The sequence below is a fragment of the Cebus imitator genome, unplaced genomic scaffold, assembly GCF_001604975.1.
Source record: "Cebus imitator isolate Cc_AM_T3 unplaced genomic scaffold, Cebus_imitator-1.0 Scaffold84, whole genome shotgun sequence".
NCBI classification, from domain to species: Eukaryota; Metazoa; Chordata; class Mammalia; order Primates; family Cebidae; genus Cebus; species Cebus imitator.
In genome coordinates, this window is record NW_016107399.1 from 3,559,359 (window position 1) to 3,567,541 (window position 8,183).

At 42.6% G+C, this 8,183-nt stretch overlaps 1 pseudogene; it reads right to left on the minus strand.

Annotated features, from left to right (window-relative positions):
* Positions 1-4,933: 4,933 nt before the first annotated feature.
* LOC108308314 lies at positions 4,934-5,384 on the minus strand (annotated as a pseudogene).
* Positions 5,385-8,183: the final 2,799 nt, after the last annotated feature.

Consider the following 8,183-nt stretch of genomic DNA (forward strand, 5'->3'; position numbering starts at 1 on the left):
GCAGGTCAGAAAAATATACTTCTCCCTTTTCCCATACCTTCATAATAGGACCTCAGGGGGATTGGGAGCCAATTAGCCTTATCTGGGCCTGCCCAAGGTTCCATTTCTGGTATCGAGGACTTTTCAATCCCTCCCTACCTTGTCATGTATCTATGAATAATCACATGTACACACACATACGCACATACACACAATTTCACCCTGGCCCAGGCAATTTGCAAGGCTACTGGTCAACCCTGGTGCTGGTTTCCTGATTAACAGTTGCTCACTCCAGGCTTCACCTTGTAAACCTAAGGAATTTTCCCTGGTTCTGTTCTGCTGCTTTAGGAGGCAGAGAACCACTGTGCAGGCTGGAATCTCACCTTTCCAACATAATTTCCAGACAGGATTCGCTGAGGACATCTGTGTCCTATGGGAGGTTTAACTCCCATTCTGCAAGTACGTCTAATTTATTTCAGCATTCTGCTCTCCTTTTTCTGTGAAATTTTTCTTTTATTCCGTATGTCTTTCTATGCCTCGCCCTCTCAGTCTCACCCTTCCTTCAAACTAAGTTAGGAGAGGGACTCTGCTATTGATGATTAACCTTACCTTGTGCTTTGTAAGGTATGCTAAAGGATTTTCTCCCCACCCTTGCCAGTGGATTTTAAAATTAATTTTAAAAGAGAACGCAATTTCTGAGGCTGTCCTTCCTTGAAGGACACTTTTTATTCCCTCTGCAGAATGTGTACTGGGGATTGGTCTACAGAAAAAAAAATCTCCTGTGCCTCTGCTTTATTTTATTCCTGGGGTGGTTTGGAGGATGGGTGACCTGGTGACACAACTAACCTCACAAAGTGTCCTCCTTCTCTGTTGGAGTCCAATTTACAACATAATCGGGGTTGGCAAGGGATATCCTGAAACAGCAGTAACCCTCTCTACACAAAACATCACTTTGCCTCGGGCCAAGCCTATTCACCTTGATGGTTACTTTTAGATAGTGTCTAGTATCCTGTGTACAGCTATAGTACTTGGTCCCCAGTGATTAAAAAGAACACAGGGTTTGTACACGCACATGCACACACACACATACACACTCAGACTCTGACTGAGACAAATGTGCCTTCCAGAAGTGTTCCTTTCATTGCTGCCAAAATCTGAACCTCTTCTTTGAGGAGGGAAGGGCACAAGAAGGAAGTATCTGAACCCTTCTCTGAGTCGGGGGCTGGTGGTTTCCTCCACCTCCCTAGGTGGAGGCCTGGAGTTGGAGTGGGAGAGGGAAGTAGTCGGAGAAAAGGAACGAACTATGTTGAAAGACAGCTGGGGAGAAAGCAAGCCCTCTACTCCTCTCTGCCCCTTAGTCCATGAGAAAACCCCAGAGTACACAAGCAGGAAGTGGAAATGGGCAGTGCTGCTGTTTCCAGGTTCTGGTGGGCACTTTTCCATATCCTAAACCAAAATACAGGACATGGACCATCTGGGTTGGTTCTGAAGAGGTGGCAGGTCCATTTAGCCCTGGAAATCCTGGCAGTATCAGCTGTGAATCACACTGATGCTGCTGTAGGGTTAACACCGTGGAGGTGGCATGGGCCTTGCTGTGCTTCCCTCACAGCCCTCTCTGTTGTTTTCTTTCCCCTTAATTTCACATTTGTTAGTTGTGGGTTGGGATAGGGCAGGAGGAGCAATCATTTCCATTTACTACCAACCACATAGCACACAAAACTAAATGTAGATCACTCCTCAGTCACTGACCATAGTTTCTGATGGCACAGGGACATTCTAGGATGGGAGATGAGATATCCATCATTCAAAATGATCCCAAAGGACCACCGATGTAAATATATGTGGTTGGCTGAATATAAGTGTCTGACTCTATATATTTTAAGATAAAGTTTTTGTTTGTTTTGTTTTGTTTTAAGACAGAGTCTTGCTCTGTCACCCAGGTCAGAGTGCAGTGGTGTGGTCTTGGCTCACTGCAACCTCTGCCTCCTGGGTTCAAGTGATTCTCCTGTCTCAGCATCCTGAGTAGCTGGGATTATAGGCATGCACCACCATGCCCAGCTAATTTTTGTATTTTTACTAGAGACATGGGATTTCACCATGTTGGCCAGGCTGGTCTTGAACTCCTGATCTCAAGTGATCTACCCGCTTCAGCCTCCCAAAGTGCTGGGATTATAGGTGTGAGCCACTGTACCTGGCCAAGATAAACTTAAAACAAAACAAAACAAAACAAAACTTTGATTAGCTGGAATCCCACTAACCAGCACTCTAACTTAATTAGGATTATAAACTATCAGGAAAAGAGACAAATTATAACAAAAAGAAAAAAGACATTTATTGTGTCATTCCATGTGCCAAAAAGTTATTTCATATACATTTTACACCAACCCTGGGGAAACTCTAAATGTCAAAGAGGTTAAGTAAGCTAGCAAAGAGCATACCTCCATTTACAAGTGGCAGAGTCAAAACTCAACCCCAGGTTCTGTGCTCTACAGAGCTCTTCTCTACGCCTAAGTTCTGTCGTGTGTTGCCATAACAGAATACCTGGGAATGTGTAATTTATAAAGAAAACAGGTTTAGTTGGCTCACATTTCTGGAAAGTCCAAGAGCGTGGCATGAGCATCTGCTCTGCTTTTGGTGAGGCCACGTGCTGTGTCGCAACATGACAGAGAAGCAGAAAGGCAAGTGGGTGTGTTCAAAGAGGGCAAAACATGAGAGTCAACCCTGCTTTGTAACAACCTGTCCTGGTGGAAACTAACCCATTCCCAGTTGAACTAACCCTTGGGAGAAAGACATCAACCTATCTTAAGGATCTAATCACCTCTTAAAAGCACCACCTCCCAACACTGCTACATTGGCAATTAGATTTCAGCATGAGTTTTGTCCCAGACAAACCACATCCAAACCACAGCACTTTATATATCTGGCTTTTTTTGTTTGTTTTGTTTGAAGTCCTAAATCATGAAATGGGTAAGACTTTTACAGCTACTAGGGTTGTCATTTGTGCTGTGCACCAAATATTTTCAGATTGCCACCTTCTGAATTATAGAAGATGATATTTTCCAGCCCCCTCCTGAGTGGGACACTGTGGCTGATACAGGCCAATAAGTTATGAGTGGAAATAACAGAGTGATGTGTGTCACCTCTGAACTGGGGCATTTAATCATTAACAGGAGGCTCTCTAGAGCTCTCTTTCCTTTTGCAAAAAGGCACGTTCCAGCTCCATCAGCACAGGTCTTGAACCGAGGATGATTTTGACCCAATCTTCCACTGCCCCATGGTAGATATGTTATGTGCCTGAGAGTTGGGGACTATCTGACACTGCAGCATAATTTAGCCTATCCTAACTGACAGGGTCACAGCCTAAAGAGTACAGAAATAAATTTTATTTCCCCATAACTAAACTCTCAAGCCCCCACTTTTACCAACAGTAGAAAACTTAGTGTTGCCCATTCAACTCACTTTGAGTGTTGTACTCCCACATTTTTTGAGGAGAGACTACATGGTCAATTCCAAGTTCCACCCCTTGGGGTAGGGATGGCAGAGTACATCTAAGTTTTGGGTAAAGAAGGGAGTAAAAAGAGTGGTTAAGTTTTTTTTAATTGTTTTTGTTTGAGATGAAGTCTTGCTGTGTCACCCAGGCTGGAGTGCAATGGCGCAATCTCAGCTCACTGCAACCTCTGCCTCCTGGGTTCAAGTGATTCTCCCACCTCAGTCTACCAAATAGCTGGGAATACAGGCACACACCACCACACCTGGCTAATTTTTTGTATTTTTAGTAGAGATGGGGTTTCACCATGTTGGTCAGGCTGATCTTGAACTTATGACCTCAAGTGATCTGCCCACCTTGGCCTCTCAATGTGCTGGGATTACAGGCATGAGCCGCCGGGCCTGGCCAAGAGCAGTTAAATGTCCCATAACAAAGAGAGGCACTGGAGGTTACCTTTGTCCCAGGGCTGTCTTCTCATCTGCAAGCCATCACAGCCATGTGGCTCTTTCCTGTCTATCTTTGTGGTGGATGTATCAGAAGCATTTGAACCAGAGTGACTCCATCTTGAATAGGAGCTGGGTAAAATAAGGCTGAGACCTACTGGGCTGCATTCCCAGGAGGTTAGGCATTCTAAGTCACAGGATGAGATAGGAGGCCAGCACAAGGTACAAGTCACAAAGACGTTGCTGATAGAAGGATGCAGTGAAGAAGCTGGCCCAAACCAAAACCAAGATGATGATGAAAGTGACCTCTGGTGGTCCTCACTGCTCATTATACACTAATTATAATGCATTAGCATGCTATAAGACACTCCCACCAGCACCTTGACAGTTAACAAATGCCATGGCAATGCCCAGAAGTTACCCTATATGGTCTAAAAAGGGGTGGAACCCTTAGTTCCAGGAATCCCTACCCCTGTCCAGAAAACTCATGAAAATCCACCCCTTGTTTAGCATATAATCAAGAAATAGCCAACCAGCAGCCCTCAGGGCTGCTCTGCCTGTGCATTAGCCATTCTTTTATTCCTTTACTTTCTTAATAAACTTGCTTTCACTTTATGGATTCACCTCAAATTATTTCTTGCACAAGATCCAAGAACCCTCTCTTGGGGCCCAGATGGAGACCCCTTTCCAGTAATAGATGCCTGCAACACTGCCAAGGTCTCTGAACATGAGGCACACCACTCTGCCTCCTCATCATCTTAACCCAAGGCCTCTAGGGTCTCCCAACCTCTCACAATACTTCTCCCTCCTCCACACTAGATCTCTGGAACTCAAGGCTGCTAGGACACTGTGAGGTAGTCCTCAAGTCACTCATTCAGGTGCAGTGACTGTTGCTCCGCATTGTGTGTGCTTGTCTACTGGCCTCACCATCTGCCCTTGGGAAGCAAGGCCCAGTACCTTCTTACCTTAGGCCCCACCCCCAGCAAACCTATCAGAGGTTTCTTTTCTTTTCTTTATTTTGCCATTGTCCCAGGTTTATTGAAAATATTACAGCATTGCAGAAAGTTTCAAACAGGTCCCCGAGGCGTTCTGAATTTCATCCCAACTGTAGGCTGAGTGACCTGCAGGTTGGACAGACTGCCGAAGTCCAAAACTTCAGCATTTCCTTAGTGTCAGGATCTACTTCAATGATCTCCTGACCCCGGGCTGAGACCTCAGGAGCATAATTGTCTTTCCTTTCTCTCTCCTCCTCCTGCAGCCTGATGGAGATACCTCTTATTGCTGTCTCCTCTGAATCTGCTTCATCAGATGCAGGACATAGCCTGTGTCTTGTTGTGGAGCTTCTTGCTGGGGATAATGGCACATTCTTCGCACATGCGCTTGTCCGTGTGGAAGTCATTGTCCAGGTGCATGTAGTACTTTTCTAGGGTGATCCAGGCTGCCTTCTTCATGGTTTTGGTGTGAATGTGGCTCATGTTGGCAGGTCCTTGGTAAAAGAAGCCCTAGCAGAGGTTTCTAACACACATTTTCTATACCCTACTGCTGGCATGAAGCCAGTAAGGGTAGGGGTAGGGGGTTAGGACTCTGAACATTCTCACAGGGAAGCTCAACAATATCAATATCTTAGCTTTTGCATTCCTTTCTCACCTCTCAGGTCCCTCCCCTTTTGGGATGGAAAACCATCTCTGACATCAGGGTTACTCAAAGTGCTGGTTTGCAACAAGCTGAGTCTGGTTCGCGTCAGCACATAAATCAGTGTATTGCTTCCTTCATCAAGAAAGTCTTGCTATCAAAAAAAAAAAACAAAAAAAAAACCAACAACAGTGCCAACTGAACTAAACAGTGTTCATGGTGATAAAATTGATTTACATTCTGGAATAGGCTTCTTATCTCAGTAATAAACAGGTCTCAGGAGGCAGCAGAGTTTGTTGTACATTCCTACCTACTCTGTGGTTTGTGGATAAATTTTATGCCCCGCTTCCTTCCAGTTTCAGCTTTTGATGTTCAAAGCCAGCTTTTGGAATTTAAAAACCTTTCCACTCTCTGGTACCTTGTCTTTCAAGACTATTGTTTCAGCTCTGAGTTTCAAACAATCTTATTCAACAATTCAATTGACTCTTTGTTCCAGCCTGTATCTGCCCTCATCCTGAGAATATTTTTTTAAAATCATGGCTGAAAGACTGCTGAGGAAAAGATCATAATTCTACCTCTGCGCTGTTCAGCTTTTTAATTGTATTTCCTGTCTCCCTGGCTAGAACATTGCATAGTTTTTAAGGTTGATATTTATTTTATAAATAAGAATTAATTCTCTAAGCATTCAGATTAATCAAAGTTTGCCTAGCTCTTTGTACAAATGACTTTTTAACTACCAGTCATTCCGAAAATGCTCCCTTCTAACAGCATGCTTAATCAAAAAGTCACTCAATTAATGTGATGTTTATTAAGAATGTGTAATGACATGAATAAATGCTTCTCATAATATGAACTGAAAAGAATGGGTTGCAATGTTGGGTTGCAGTGTGCATATAACTTTAAAAATACAACAAAAAGCCTAGGAATAGGAAAAAACAATATAAATAAATGTATTTATTTATATTTTTAATTTATATAATATTCCTTAATAGAAAAATAATTTTAATTTTTAAAAAAAGTGACTGCACTTCCCTATTGATTTATAGCTTGGGAAACACATTAGTCTTGACTACATTTTGCTTTATACTATTCTTTTGATGGTTTATCTCCCCAGCTTCTGCTCTAAGAATCTTTTTTGCAATATTTTAATAACCTTCAAAAGCAATTGAACTCTTCAGTTGTGGTGCTTTTTTTTTTTTTTTTTTTTTTTTTTGAGACAGAGTCTCTTTCTGTCACCCAGGCTGGAGTGCAGTGGTGTGATCTCAGCTCACTGCAACCTCCGCCTCCCAGGTTAAAGCAATGCTCCTGCCTCAGCCTCCCGAGTAGCTGGGATTACAGGCGCTTGCCACCACACCCAGCTAATTTTTGTATTTTTAGTAGAGATGGGGTTTCACCATGTTGGCCAAGGCTGGTCTCAAACTCCTGAGCTCAGGTGATCCACCTGCCTTGGCCTCCCAAAGTGCTGGGATTACAGGTGTGAGCCACCGTGCCCAGCCATGGTGTATTATTATTTTATCAACTCAGTGAAGAGCCCCTCTCTACATTCCTGATACTCATTTCTACCCAGCCCCATTCCCCCTGTGCACTACTTGTCTGGCTATACATGTGTACGCTCACTCACTGCATACGTATTGCTGATCCATGTGCAAACATACTTCCAGTGTGCATGAAGGCTCAGTACCATCCTATGCCAACCACCTCTTACTTTGCTCATCCAATGCCTTATTTTCAGGATTTATCCCACCACCAAACCCTTGTTGTTTCCTAACTCAAAGAATACTGAGGCATCTCAAACCCCTTACACAGACTGTGAAGTGTCTGGAATTAAACTTCTGGGTGATCTCCACCCTGGGATTATACTCTGCTACCAGGCCTGTAGAATGTTTTCTAAAGCTTTATGGAGATATATTTTACACAGTACAAAATTCACTTATTTAAATTATGCAATTCAGTGGTTATGCGCACACTGCAACCCAACATTATAACCCACTTTTTAAAGTTCATGTTATAAGAAGCACTCATGTTATTACACATTCTCAATAAACATCACATTAATATAATGACTTTTTGATTGTATGTGTTGTTAGAGGAGAACAGATTCAATATGTTAATAAAAAGTCATCTTCACAAAGAGCTGAGCAAACTTTGATTAATATACTCCAAGGTTTTACAACCATCACCACTAGGTAATTCCAGAATATTTTCATCATCCCCTAAAGGAGCTGTAGGCCCATTATCTGTTATCCCCCATTCATATCTCCTCCCAGACCTTGGCAACCACTTTTACTCCCTGTCTCAATGAGTTTGCATACTTGGGACATTTCACATAAGTGGAATCATACAATATGTTGTCATTTATGACCAGCTTCTTTCACTTAGCATAAGGTTTTCAAATTTCACCCACAATGCAGTATTTCATTCAGTATGTTATTCCTCTTCCTGGCACAATAATCTTCCATTATGTGAATGTACCATATTTTGTTTACCCATTGGGTTTGTAGAATTTAAAGCAGCATCACTTTTAGTACCTAAAGTACAGTCAATTTCTGTCAAGTAATTAGAATAATTATGTCTTTTTTAAAAATAATAATAATTTAAGCATCTTAACAAATGAACAGGAAAGAGAAGAGAAGATATTTAGG